This window comes from Chelonia mydas, chromosome 8 (assembly GCF_015237465.2).
Source record: "Chelonia mydas isolate rCheMyd1 chromosome 8, rCheMyd1.pri.v2, whole genome shotgun sequence".
Classification (NCBI taxonomy): domain Eukaryota; kingdom Metazoa; phylum Chordata; order Testudines; family Cheloniidae; genus Chelonia; species Chelonia mydas.
Window position 1 is genome coordinate 25,080,107 of NC_057854.1, and position 14,894 is coordinate 25,095,000.

Below are 14,894 nucleotides of genomic sequence, written 5' to 3' on the forward strand. Positions count from 1 at the left end.
TAGCACAATTATCCCCAGTTCATACGGGCCCTAAGATGCAATGAGAACCAAAAGTTAATTAGCGGGGAGTTGGTCAGGCTTTTAGGTTAATGTCTGATATCCACCCATGTTCCCAAAGGTTCTGGACCCATGTTGCTTATTGGAAGAAATGTGACTCAATATCAGCTTTATACATTTTATTAAAACTACTCAACAAAAATAAAATTGAGAAAATATTTCTCCAAAGCTAAGCTATTATTAAACTAAGAATTCAGAAACACAACTATCAAATCAAGGTCAAATCAACAAGATAGTCTCAATATTAGATTAAATTATCAGATTGGTTAAATCACTAGGTTAATACAACAGATAACCAACTCTTATAATTCTGAAGAAGAGATCTAAGGAGGTTGCTGTCCATCTGATTATAAATCCCAACTAAAGAAGTTTACCAAAGTCAGTCAAAGCTATAACTGGGAGCTGGTAAAATATCTTAATACTGAAACCAAATGATCCAGTGTCTGAACCATAACCTTAGTGCCAATTATAAAGCTTGTTTCTTTGATTTCAATTGTTGCATGAGGTCTAAACCCTTTCTTCCCTACCCAGCAGATAAGGGACAGACTAATAGAACCCTTTTTTCCTCAAGCGGAAGTTTGACAACTCCTATGTACCAATATTTATATAAATAACGGCTTAAATACAGAACACACAGTAATGATTTTTTTAATGAGACAACACTTAAGCCAGGTAAAACCTAGATCATTTTCTGTGTGTGGCATGTTCCCAGTGTGGACTTTATAGACAGACATACCTACACACAACCATACTCTCATACTTCAAAGAATATAAAAAGGCTGTCCCTCAGCTAATAAAAACAAAACCAGTAAAAAGGGAAAAAATAGATCTTTGAGGTTAGAGGGCGGCTTCAAACTTCTTCAGCTCTCAATTTTCTAGACTGTCATGGAATAGGAGCTGGAACTGCAATCAAGGAAGCAGATGATGTTGCTGGCACAGAAACTCTTGCTAGCAGATCTTCCTCGGGTGCATGAAGACAGGACAAAAAGGGTGGAGTGGTCTGGTTGCTGGTGTGTTGACTTCCTCTCCCCAAAGTGATTAGTCTTGGAGATGCAACAACCAGCAACTCAACATTCATTCACCACCCAAATGAAAAATAAACATGGACATCTTATGACCAATGTTGTTGGTCTGCTCACAAACTCAACAATTTACAGCCATATTTCTATCTGGGAACTTGGTTAAAACTCAGAAAGTTTCTCTCTTCTGGGTTCTTCATGTTGACAGAGAAAAGCTCATTTAAAAATTACCAAGATGAAACCTATTTTAAAAAGAAAAATAATTAAAATGTATATAAGGTCTGTATTCCCATTTACGTTACTTCTCTCATCGTGTTTTTTACCCAAAACAATAAATGGCTTGAGTTTCACCTGAAAAATCAGCCCAGGTCAGCTGCAAACTCTCGAACCTTTCAGCGAACCTGGTCTGTGTTTTATGTTTACAACTGAACCCAAATCCAGATGAGTTTCTCCTGATTTAGGATTTTGTTAAGAAACAGCCACATAATATGGCACACACCCTCTCTCTAAAAAGCTTCTGATCCAGAGCAGGGGATATTTATTTCATGCTACATCATTTAGTATTAAACAGCCCCACCAATTACTGTCTCTCTCCATCTGTCATCTGTTCTTTCAGACTAGAAAGGCCAAATGGTATTTTCTTATTTTCACAAGCTAAATAACCTTCTGCAGTTATACAGAGTTATGCATCTTAAACACGGGGCAGCCTTTTGAATATTTATGCCACAGAGGCAATCTGGAGAAAAACAGCACAGAAATGAGTGGTGTTAAGGAGGAACTTAAAAGAGAATAGACAAACACTACTCGAAGCAGGAGGCTGTTCTAAGCGTCAGAGGCGGTGTGAAAGAAAACAAGCACAAAATAGAAAATGGCAAAGAAGCCAAAGCCAGTCTTAGCATTTTTGGATGCTGGGTATGGAGCTTTAGTGCCCCCTAGTCTCTTGCTTCAGAGATAGACCCCTGTTTACTATCCCAGATCAAGTAGATCATAGGTTGTGTGCTTTGCAGGCCCAAAGACTAGCTTGGAGTAGTAAAAGGACACAAAGAAAAAAGCATTAGAATAAGTAGAGAAGAATAGGAGGAACTGAATGGAGAGATTAAATACAGGTGAGGTCAAGATTATGTTGGGCTGTGACAATAAATTATTTGATGCAGTAAGAAACAGGAAGCCAGTGAAAGGATCTGATGGGATTCCAAGAGGAAAGGGCAACACCATCAGCACATTGGCACCAGTAGAAGGCTTTAGCTGTGCCATTTTGGATAGATTGAAGAGAAGACACAGCAGACAGGATCAGCTATAAAAGAGGAATTTACAGTGCTCATGGCAAGAGAAAATCAAGGCATGGAGGAGAATTTTATCAGCAGGTAAGAGAGGAAGGGATGGATTTGGGAGATTTTACAGTATTAGCAGCACCAGGATTTATCAAGCACCTGAGAAGGGAGTGGAAGGCAGAGAGAGAGAGAAAAGAATCATAGATGACGGACAATGCCTAAGGTTTTAATACTGTACTTAGCTATTTTAATGCATAAATCTTCTGCTTGGCACAGTAAGATGGATATACCTAAAATAGCTCTGCTGAATAAGGATTAAAGTATTTGGAACTTAGAGAGAGTTCTTGTCCTTTTTGATACTATCTGCTTAAAAGCTAGACATTAACTTAAGGTCAACATTTGGAAAAGTGGTCTCTCCTTCTAGGATGTCTCAGTTTTTGGGGAATCAAATCAGAGATATCTTTGGACTAATTTTCAGAGGTGCTGAACACCTGAAGCTCCTATTGACTTTGTTTGGAGCTGTGGGTGCTTAAATGGGGCCTAGCTCACTAAATTGTATGTTTGAGTGTTTCAAGGTATATAAGGCAACATAGTGCATGTCTCTGAAACAGCAGTGGAGTGCACCCATGAGGAAACCACATGAGTAAGCCTGGAACATACATCTTCTGGGGAGAAGAAACACAGCTCTGCTGGCTTAAAAGAGCAAATATTCATCTACCTGTAACCCACAGTTATTCACATATAGACAGTTATTTCAATAAAGAAGCAAAGCTGTAGGTTATTAAATGCAAGTCATTAGCAGTAGGTGTCAACAGATTCCCCTACGCAAAGTGATAATCATGACAAAAATTTTGTAAGTCACGACCTCAATGAAACATATCATGCAATACATCATATATGTTCCCTTCCCAGTGTAATTAAGCATTTGTATTTATTTGTCGAAAAGCTTCCTGTTGGGAATTTTAAAATTTTGAACCTGCAAGCTCGTCCAGTTCTAACTTACATTTTCTAAAAAGACAGGAGAGACAATGAGAAAAGGCAAGGTGAAAAGTGATGCATCTTATAATACACTCTGGTACAAGTCAACCTATCAGGCACTTATCCTTGACAATTATTTTTCAAAAGGATGTTTTGTGTCCTTCTTGTGTCCCTGCACACTAAAAAACAACGGGTTCCGTTTTGATCTTATCAACATTAGGGTAACTCAGGTGTAACATCATTAAAATCAGTTGTGTGAAATAAGAATTACACCCACGTATTTCAAATCATAGAATGTTAATGCCTAATAGTAATCACTTTTTGTTGAGTTGGAATTTAGCCTTTGGTAAATTCACATGTTGAACAAAACACGAAAAGAATAAAGCAGTTACTGTACTGGGATGGTTTGTAATAGCTGGTCCATAGATTCATAGATATTTAGGTCAGAAGGGACCACCATGATCATCCAGTCCGACCTCCTGCACAATGCAGGCCACAGAATTTCACCCACCACTCCTGCAAAAAACCTCACACCTATATCTGTGCTATTGAAGTCCTCAAATCGTAGTTTAAAGACTTCAAGGAGCAGAGAATCCTCCAGCAAGTATCCCATGCCCCATGCTACAGAGGAAGGCAAAAAACCTCCAGGGCCTCTTCCAATCTACCCTGAGGGAAAATTCCTTCCTGACCCCAAATATGGCGATCAGCTAAACCCTGAGCATATGGGCAAGATTCATGAGCCAGATACTAAAGAAAATTCTTTCCTGGTAACTCAGATCCCACCCCATCTAATATCCCATCACAGGCCATTGGGTGTGAGTAACAGTAAGGAGAAATTAGTATTGGACAAGTTAAGTTTATGACCCAACCACTCCCAGTTTCTATTCAGGCCTAATCTGATGCTATCCAGTTTGCAAATTAATTCCAGTTCTGCAGCTTCACGTTGGCGTCTGTTTTTGAAGTTTTTTTGTTGAAGAATTGCCACTTTTAGGTCTGTTATTGAGTGACCAGAGAGATTGAAATGTTCACCTACTGGTTTTTGAATGTTATGATTCCTGATGTCAGATTTGTGTCCATTTATTCTTTTCCGTAGAGACTGGCTTGTCTACGAAGGTCTATGAGACTGAGGGATCAGTCCTCGCTTACAGACAGCCCCCCAACCTGAAGCCCCCCAATTCAGCAGCAACTACCCACCACACAACAAAAACACCAACCGAGGAACCAAACCCTGCTACAAACCTCAATGTCAACTCTGTCCACATATCTATTCAAGAGACACCATCATAGGACCTAACCACATCAGCCACACCATCAAGGGCTCATTCCCCTGCTCATCTACCAATGTGCTATATGACATCATTTGCCAGCAATGCCCCTCTGCCATGTACATTGGCCAAACTGGACAGTCTGAATAGAGACTGGGAGTGGTTGGGTCATTACAAAACCTAAATTTAACTTCCCCAATATTAATTTCTCCCTACTGTTACTCACACCTTCTTGTCAACTGTCTGTAATAGGCCAGGTTTCAGAGTAGCAGCTGTGTTAGTCTGTATTCACAAAAAGAAAAGGAGTACTTGTGGCATCTTAGAGACTAACCAATTTATTTGAGCATAAGCTTTCGTGAGCTACAGCTCACTTCATCGGATACATCCGATGAAGTGAAGTGAGCTGTAGCTCACGAAAGCTTATGCTGTAATAGGCCACTCTCTCACCACTTCAAAAATTATTTTTCCTCCCTTGTTAATTGATTTGTCTCGTTAGACTGACCTCGCACTTGGTAAAGCAAACCCCCTTTCGTTTATTTATACCTGCTCCTGTATTTTCACTCCATGAATCCAATGAAGTGGGTTCTAGCCCACGAAAGCTTATGCCCAAATAAATTTGTTAGTCTCTATGGTGCCACAAGGACTCCTCATTGTTTTTTTCAGTTATTTATTGTTAGCCTATTGTTATTGAAAGCTGCGTTTGACATATCAGCACCCCTGTCTTCAGTTGAGGCATGTACGAGCACATCACAGAAAAAGAGGAAGGTGAAAGCGGTATCAATATTACAGGAAAGCACACCTAGTATTCATCAGCAAAAATAGAAGGGGAGAAGAAATTAAGTCCTGAAGGGATAACAGAGAATAGAGGGTTCAAGGAAAAAGGAAAAGACAGGGAGATAACTGAGGAGAAAGAGGGTTCAAGTTCTAGTTCTGCCACAGACATCCTGTGACCTTTGCCTCAGTTCCCTTCTGTAAAATGAAAATAATATTTCTTTTCTTCCTTTGTTTTCTGTCTTATTTACACTGTACATTCCTTCGGGAAGGGAACTTCTTGCTATCTCTCTCTACTGGGCCTAGCACACAGAGAAACAGAGTTTTGTTGAGACCTCAAGGTGCTATCCTATTACAAATGAAAGCTCAATGAGGGGCTAGTAGAATTAAGGACAATAGAGGAGCAAGTTCTTTAATTTTCTTAATAGGAAAAGAGATTCTTGTGAAAACATATATGTCTATGCAACTCTACCACCCCTGAGACAAGACCATCTTGAGGGTCTGCTCACATCTGTGTCTCTCGCATAGCTACATCGCCCACTTTGCCTGTACCAAAGGGCCAGTATGACTTGTTAGCATTAATTCTGGTTACATACACAATTAAATCAGCAAGTCCTGTAGTAATTGCTGCTTTAGAGCTTTCAATTCAGTCTTTCTTCATTTTATTTAAATTAAATGTTTGGCAAGCTCTATTCTTTCTTACAGATTTCCAGCAAATTAATTCCCTTGTCAGATTCAAGTCAAGTCCTAAGATTCATTCTTATTATCTCTCCTACTCTTCTGTTTCCTGTACTGTACATATAATTGCATAACCTGCACTTTTGACACAAGCTGTAATTTGGGCTTTGATGCAAGAGAGTCAAATCATAACAGATTTCTCATTCCCCTTCATATTTGGTTAAAATAGTTTTCCTTTAAATATAATGAATCCAGTCATTTAATTTCTGAGATATTATTCAAATCAGGAACCTTTCCAAGGTAGAAAAAGTATTATAGTTGAGTATAGGCAGCTATGGGACATATACCTGTAACATGTATCTGGCACACTTCCCCCCTCTATGCTCCTGTTGTTTGTCTAAGCTAACTGGAAATTAAATATTCTATTTTTGTTAGTGAAATTTCAAGTATTAGGGCCTGATCCTGAGGGTCTGAGCACCCACCATTCCCACTGAACTTAAACCTCAGTGTACTCAGGCAAAACTTTCCCTGCAATAATTTTGTCTTATTGGCTCTGGCCCTTGTGTGGGTAAATTGGACTGGGAGGGGAGAGGCTACAAGGAGTTTTTCCTCCCTTGTGTTCTCCCTTCAAACAATGATCTGCAGGGACTGCTCACTTCCAATGCTCCTCGGGATACAAATCATCCCAAATGCACCCTGTAGACTCACCAGCTTGGGAAAGAGAAATAGAAGTCCCAGCTAGAGGTAACTTCCCATTTCTTTCTTTCATATCCTAAATCAACTCAAGCTACTGGACGATAACCACCTGAGGCCTTTCCAGCTTTGGTCAATCGAGAGGATGGCAGCCTTATCCTATGGAAGCCTCCATTGTACCAGCTTCCCCTCTCCTTTCACAATCCCACCTATATCAGCTATGCAATAGGCAGGAACCCAATAACCCTTTACATACCAGAGTGCCTTTACCCCTTGTCACATAGCTGTTCTCCTGCTTTCTGCCCCCAGCCTACAGAGCTGGAAGTTTATATGCTGCACACTCCTAAACATCAAGGCAGCAGGTGCATTCCTCCTGCAAGCTGTTAAACCTGTTGATGGATTGTGCCTTCCCTGAAGCACAATCTCTCTTGGAACTCTGAAAGAGGTTGTGCAGTGCTGCAAAACCCCTGTGCAGGCCATTACCTTTGACAAGGCACAGACCTGACCAACTTGCGAGCAAGTGTCATGCCATCTGCACTGCTGATCACTAGAGCAGGTATCCAAGAGAGTGAACTTGTGCTCCCTATAGGAGGTGAAGTTTGAAAGATGAAGAAGACATTCCTTGCTCTGTTAAAACAATTTAAAAATAAGTCAAGCTTTCGGTATGGCCCTTGACTGTCACTTGCAACAAGGACTATTACAAGAGATAACATTAACTGTAAGGACATAGATAAAATCCTTGAGGAGTTAGAGCCTTTTTTAATATAGTCCCTTGGAAAGAGCTTTTCTTCAACATGCAAGAACAGGACATCTTCTATAAATTGGGAGCAGCTATCATGAAATTTCAAAGGAAGGAATAACAGCACTATACATCTAGTAGTATATTTTATCTGACTTTTCTCCTGGAGTGCTGATGTCCATATAGTTCTTCCAATGCCCATAAAAGGTGATCAAATGATACATATTTACAGTAACCGCATTATTAAGTTTGCTACTGTCTTGTTTGTTTCTTGACCATTCGCCAATCTTGGGAAGGACTTGACAAAATAATTCCTGTGAAGAAGTACTAACTGTATCCAAACCACCCTGCATTACAGTGAACCAAGAAGAGTAAAGGGAAGAGTAATGAAACTGCCAGAAAAGATGGATGGAATGGTAGTTCTAAACAACTGATAACTGACTGAAGTAAAAGGGGAAGGATAGCTGTAATTGCTTCAGACATAAAACCAACTGGCAGTTTGCTGGGGAGAGTTGAAAGCTACCTGAATTAATATTTTAATATTATGTTAATATGAATATTTCCAGGATAGCTAATATAAATAGTAATAATATAAATAGTTCTTCCAGAGGGCTACATACAATACGTAGTCAACTTGTATCTCTTTCTCACACACATTTCATATCACATTATGTTACATAGCCTACACTTTTATGTTGGCAACTGAGACATTAAACACCAGCTAAAGGCCAAACTTTCCATAGAGCAGTGACATGAGTTAACTGGACAGTTAAGGTGTAACAGCTTTAATGCAAGCTCCAGTGTCATATCCATTGTTTCCACTAGCCTGACTAAGTAGTTCTTGCATTACAACTACATAAAACTAAAGGAAACATAGTTCTGATTTATAAATCAGGGCAAGATCTTCAGCTGATGTAAGACAGCATAGCTTTACTGAAGTCAATAGTCACCAGTTTACACCAGTTGAGGATCTGGCCCCAGAAGTCTGAATTAAAATGTGAAAGCAAGACACCAGGGCTTTCTTGTCCTAAATATTAGCTCAGTTATATGAATCCAAAATGTAAGGTAAGAATCTGTAATAAATTTTAGGTAACAACTTACTGGCATATGGTTAGAGAACTTTATGAGTTTTGTTAACTTAATCTATTTTTGAATTTCTAAATCTTTGTTCATGTTTGTGTTTGATGCACATCTGCTAATTATTCCTCCTCATGGATATCCAGTTGAACTTGCTGTGACAAGGGTACACTTGGCCTATAGCAGAGGAGCAGAAAGTCAAGTAGACACCTTGTAATTTAATTAAGGAATACTCATTTTTTATTATTTCATCTTTTCTGCCTGGCATGGTGGGTGTGCTTTGGGTTAAATAGAGAACTTGGGATCTCTCTTCTCTGCGATAATGGACAAAAAAGGTGACATTTCAATCTGTGAAAAGGGGGAGCTGGGCAGAGAGAAAAAAAAATTTTCTAGCCCTCATCATCCATTTCAGCTATGGAAGCGTAAGAGGATGACAAGGAAACTGTGTGGTCCATTTCAATATGGCTAGCACAGTATATTGTATTTACATTACAGTGGGTCATACTGATATAAAACACTTCTCCAAGAACAACGTTTGGCATATTGTTGCATGAACAACAGAGTATAATGCTATGCTAGCATCCAAATGTATAGACGAGCACACTAGAACACCTGACTTTATATAGTGCAGAAATGAGGCTCAAAGGCCCAGATTATCAAAAATATGTAGGCTCGTAACTCCCTAACTTGATTTCAGTGGAAATTAGGAACCTAAATATCTTTGAAGATCTGAGCCAAAATGTCTACATAAGAGCCCAACAGAGAGAAATATAATGCCTTCAAGCTGAAGAACACTTTTATTAGCGAACTACCCAAACTATCGGTTTTTATTAAATATGATGAGATGTTTGACTGTAAAAAATTCAAAGGGGAAGAATGAAGAAAGAAAGCTATCCTTAAGAACCTCATAGTTGTGTCTCTTTGAGCAGGTCTACAATATATCTGTAACTTATCCAGAGTATAAGAAGGGAAACTATGCTTCTCCCAGGGAATCAACATTGAAGGTGGATCAGAACTAGACAGAAAACTGCAGCACAAGGAACGTTCTTTTAAAAACCAAGAGAGGAAATGTGACTGGTTTTCATCAGCGTACATTAACTTCAAGTAGCTCTGACACTTAATGTGAACAATAAATTCCACTTGGATTTCAACTAGTGTTCTTTTCTGATGAATAATGAATGTTTACACTGACCGAGTCCAAAAATTCTCTCTTTATTCCCTCCATTCTCCCCCCCGCCCCGCTTTTTTTTTCTTTCCATTTGATTGCTCAAGGTTACAGCTTTTTCACAGTGCATGTATGACATGTAGAAATGCCAACCTTCATGCTTATATATATCTTTAGCATTACCACGATGTAGAGTATTAGCAGAGTTTGTAATCCTATCAAACTGGTTGAGGAGTGAAAATGCATGAAGGGCTTGCATGGATAGTGGTTGTTTTTCTCTTTTAAAACATACATATTTAGAGAATTCAGATTTAGAAAAAAATCAGCTTCTTTATTTTCTGCACCGGAAGTATGCTGGAAGTTTTGCCCTAATGCTTTTATAGAATCATAAGGTTAGAAGGGACAACAAGGGTCATTCTAGTCGAACCCCCTGCCAAGATGCAGGATTTGTTGTGTCTAATCCATCCTAGACGGATAGCAATCCAACCTCCTTTTTAAAACCTTCAGTGAAAAAGCTTCCACAACCTCCCTAGGCAGTCTGTTCCATTGTCTAAGTGTTCTTACATTTAGGACGTTTTTCCTGAATGACTGCTTTATGAATGTTTCCAGGCCCTGGTCTACACTAGGACTTTAGGTCAAATTTAGCAGCGTTAAATCGATGTAAACCTGCACCCGTCCACACGATGAAGCCCTTTATTTCGACTTAAAGGGCTCTTAAAATCGATTTCCTTACTCCACCCCTGACAAGTGGATTAGCGCTTAAAATCGGCCTTGCCGGGTCGAATTTAGGGTACTGTGGACACAATTTGACGGTATTGGCCTCCGGGAGCTATCCCAGAGTGCTCCATTGTGACAGCTCTGGACAGCACTCTCAACTCAGATGCACTGGCCAGGTAGACAGGAAAAGAACCGCGAACTTTTTAATCTCATTCCTGTTTGGCCAGCGTGGCAAGCTGCAGGTGACCATGCAGAGCTCATCAGCAGAGGTGACCATGATGGAGTCCCAGAATCGCAAAAGAGCTCCAGCATGGACTGAATGGGAGGTACGGGATCTGATCGCTGTATGGGGAGAGGAATCCGTGCTATCAGAGCTCCGTTCCAGTTTTCGAAATGCCAAAACCTTTGTCAAAATCTCCCAGGGCATGAAGGACAGAGGCCATAACAGGGACCCGAAGCAGTGCCGCATGAAACTGAAGGAGCTGAGGCAAGCCTACCAGAAAACCAGAGAGGCGAATGGCCGCTCCGGGTCAGAGCCCCAAACATGCCGCTTCTATGATGAGCTGCATGCCATTTTAGGGGGTTCAGTCACCACTACCCCAGCCGTGTTGTTTGACTCCTTCAGTGGAGATGGAGGCAACACGGAAGCAAGTTTTGGGGACGAAGAAGATGATGATGATGATGATGATGAGGTTGTAGATAGCTCACAGCAAGCAAGCGGAGAAACCGGTTTTCCCGACAGCGAGGAACTGTTTCTCACCCTGGACCTGGAGCCAGTACCCCCTGAACCCACCCAAGGCTGCCTCCTGGACCCGGCAGGTGGAGAAGAGACCTCCGGTGAGTGTACCTTTTAAAATACTATACATGGTTTAAAAGCAAGCATGTGAAAGGATTACTTTGCCCTGGCATTCGCGGCTCTCCTGGATGTACTCCCAAAGCCTTTGCAAAAGGTTTCTGGGGAGGGCAGCCTTATTGCGTCCTCCATGGTAGGACACTTTACCACTCCAGGCCAGTAACACGTACTCGCGAATCATTGTACAACAAAGCATTGCAGGGTATGTTTGCTGGCGTTCAAACAACATCCGTTCTTTATCTCTCTGTGTTATCCTCAGGAGAGTGAGATATCATTCATGGTCACCTGGTTGAAATAGGGTGCTTTTCTTCAGGGGACACTCAGAGGAGCCCGTTCCTGCTGAGCTGTTTACCTGTGGCTGAACAGAAATGTTCCCCGCTGTTAGCCACGGGGAGGGGGGAGGGTTGAGGGGGTAGCCATGCGGTAGGGGGAGGCAAAATGCGACCTTGTAACGAAAGCACATGTGCTATGTATGTAATGTTAACAGCAAGGTTTACCATGAAAGAGTGTAGCCACTGTTTTATAAAATGTGTCTTTTTAAATACCGCTGTCCTTTTTTTTTTTTTCCACCAGCTGCATGTGTTTCAATGATCACAGGATCTTCTCCTTCCCAGAGGCTAGTGAAGATTAGAAAGAAAAAAAACCGCACTCGTGATGAAATGTTCTCTGAGCTCATGCTGTCCTCCCACACTAACAGAGCACAGACGAATGCGTGGAGGCAAATAATGTCAGAGTGCAGGAAAGCACAAAATGACCGGGAGGAGAGGTGGCGGGCTGAAGAGAGTAAGTGGCGGGCTGAAGACAGGGCTGAAGCTCAAATGTGGCGGCAGCGTGATGAGAGGAGGCAGGATTCAATGCTGAGGCTGCTGGAGGACCAAACCAGTATGCTCCAGTGTATGGTTGAGCTGCAGCAAAGGCAGCTGGAGCACAGACTGCCACTACAGCCCCTGTGTAACCAACCACCCTCCTCCCCAAGTTCCATAGCCTCCACATCCAGACGCCCAAGAACACGGTGTGGGGGCCACCGGCCAACCAGCCACTCTGCCACAGAGGATTGCCCCAAAAAAAGAAGGCTGGCATTCAATAAATTTTAAAGTTGTAAACTTTTAAAGTGCTGTGTGGCATTTTCCTTCCCTCCTCCACCACCCCTCCTGGGCTATCTTGGTAGTCATCCCCCTATTTGTGTGATGAATGAATAAAGAATGCATGAATGTGAAGCAACAATGACTTTATTGCCTCTGCAAGCAATGATCGAAGGGAGGAGGGGAGGGTGGTTAGCTAGCAGGGAAGTAGAGTGAACCAAGGGGTGGGGGGTTTCATCAAGGAGAAACAAAGAGAACTTTCACACCGTAGCCTGGCCAGTCATGAAACTGGTTTTCAAAGCTTCTCTGATGCGTACCACGCCCTCCTGTGCTCTTCTAACCGCCCTGGTGTCTGGCTGCGCGTAACCAGCAGCCAGGTGATTTGCCTCAACCTCCCACCCTGCCATAAACGTCTCCCCCTTACTCTCACAGATATTGTGGAGCACACAGCAAGCAGTAATAACAGTGGGAATATTGGTTTCGCTGAGGTCTAAGCGAGTCAGTAAACTGCACCAGCGCGCCTTTAAACATCCAAATGCACATTCTACCACCATTCTGCACTTGCTCAGCCTGTAGTTGAACAGCTCCTGACTACTGTCCAGGCTGCCTGTGTACGGCTTCATGGCATTAAGGGGTAGGCTGGGTCCCCAAGGATACATATAGGCATTTCAACTTCCCCCACAGTTATTTTCTGGTCTGGGAATAAAGTCCCTTCCTGCAGCTTTTGAAACAGACCAGAGTTCCTGAAGATGCGAGCGTCATGTACCTTTCCCGGCCATCCCACGTTGATGTTGGTGAAACGTCCCTTGTGATCCACCAGAGCTTGCAGCACTATTGAAAAGTACCCCGTGCGGTTTATGTACTCGCCGGCTTGGTGCTCCAGTGCCAAGATAGGGATATGGGCTCCATTTATGGCCCCACCACAGTTGGGAATCCCATTGCAGCAAAGCCATCCACTATGACCTGCACATTTCCCAGGGTCACTACCCTTGATATCAGCAGATCTTTGATTGTGTGGGCTACTTGCATCACAGAAGCTCCAACAGTAGATTTGCCCACTCCAAATTGATTCCCAACTGACCGGTAGCTGTCTGGTGTTGCAACCTTCACAGGGCTATCGCCACTCGCTTCTCAACTGTGAGGGCTGCTCTCATCTTGGTATTCATGCGCTTCAGGGCAGGGGAAAGCAAGTCACAAAGTTCCACGAAAGTGCCCCTACTCATGCGAAAGTTTTGCAGCCACTGGGAATCATCCCAGACCTGCAACACTATGCGGTCCCACCAGTCTGTGCTTGTTTCCCAAGCCCAGAATCAGCATTCCACAGCATGAACCTGCCCCATTAGCACCATGATGCATGCATTGGCAGGGCCCATGCTTTCAGAGAAATCTGTGTCCATGTCCTGATCACTCACGTGACCGCGCTGACGTCGCCTCCTCGCCCGGTATCGCTTTGCCAGGTTCTGGTGCTGCATATACTGCTGGGTAATGCGTGTGGTGTTTAATGTGCTCCTAATTGCCAAAGTGAGCTGAGCGGCCTCCATGCTTGCCTTGGTATGGCGTCTGCACAGAAAAAAGGCGCGGAACTATTGTGTGCCTTTGCTCTGACGGAGGGAGGGGCGACTGACGACATGGCTTACAGGGTTGGCTTCAGGGAGCTAAAATCAACAAAGGGGATGGCTTTACATCAAGGAGTATTTCAGGCAGGACTTCACGGAGGGTTCCAATAAGAAATGATGCACCTAAGTTATTGTTCTTATTGGAACAATGAGGTTAGTCTGGCCTCTGATTGATACATGGCTAGATTTACCTTGCTGCACCTTCTCTGTGAGTGACTGCAGTGTGACCTAGAGGAATGAGTCCCCTAGATGGTGGACGGGGGAAGCAAATGAGTACAAAACAAATCTGGTCTATTTCTTGTTTTGATCCACTCCATCTATCTTTTACATCTTTGGCTGGCAGCAGATGGTGCAGAAGGACTGCATGCCATCCACATCTCATGGCTGCCCGGCAGAAGATGATGCAATAGGACTGCTAACAATCCGCATGGCCTGCCTGCTCACCATAAGACGGTTCAATAGGACTGACTGCAGGACTAAAGAGAATGACCTGGTCGAGTCACTCCAAATTTAGTCCCTGTGCCCATGTCTGCCCAGGCGCTCCTGGCCGATGTGGCCAGGAGCACCTCGGACATGACGAGGACAGCTACCAGTCGTACTGTACCATCTGCTGCCACAAGGCAAGGGGTTGATGCTGCTGTGTGGCAATGCAGTACCACGTCTGCCAGCACCCAGGAGACATAGGGTGACGGTTACCTGAGCGGGCTCCATGCTTGCCGTGGTATGGCGTCTGCACAGGTAACTCAGGAAAAAAGGCGCGAAACGATTGTCTGCCCTTGCTTTCACGGAGGGAGGGAGGGAGGGAACGGGGGCCTGATGATATGTACCCAGAACCACCCGCGACAATGTTTTAGCCCCATCAGGCATTGGGATCTCAACCCAGAATTCCAATGGGCAGGGGAGACTGCAGGAA

At 42.9% G+C, this 14,894-nt stretch overlaps 1 long non-coding RNA gene across 1 annotated transcript in view; it reads right to left on the reverse strand.

Moving 5' to 3' along the window:
• Positions 1 to 306: 306 nt before the first annotated feature.
• Positions 307 to 14,894, reverse strand: part of LOC122461522 — a 48,087-nt gene continuing 33,499 nt past the window's right edge. Inside the window, exon 5 of the long non-coding RNA XR_006283464.1 lies at positions 307 to 1,318. This is a non-coding gene — a long non-coding RNA (uncharacterized LOC122461522). The remainder of the gene's footprint in view (positions 1,319 to 14,894) is intronic.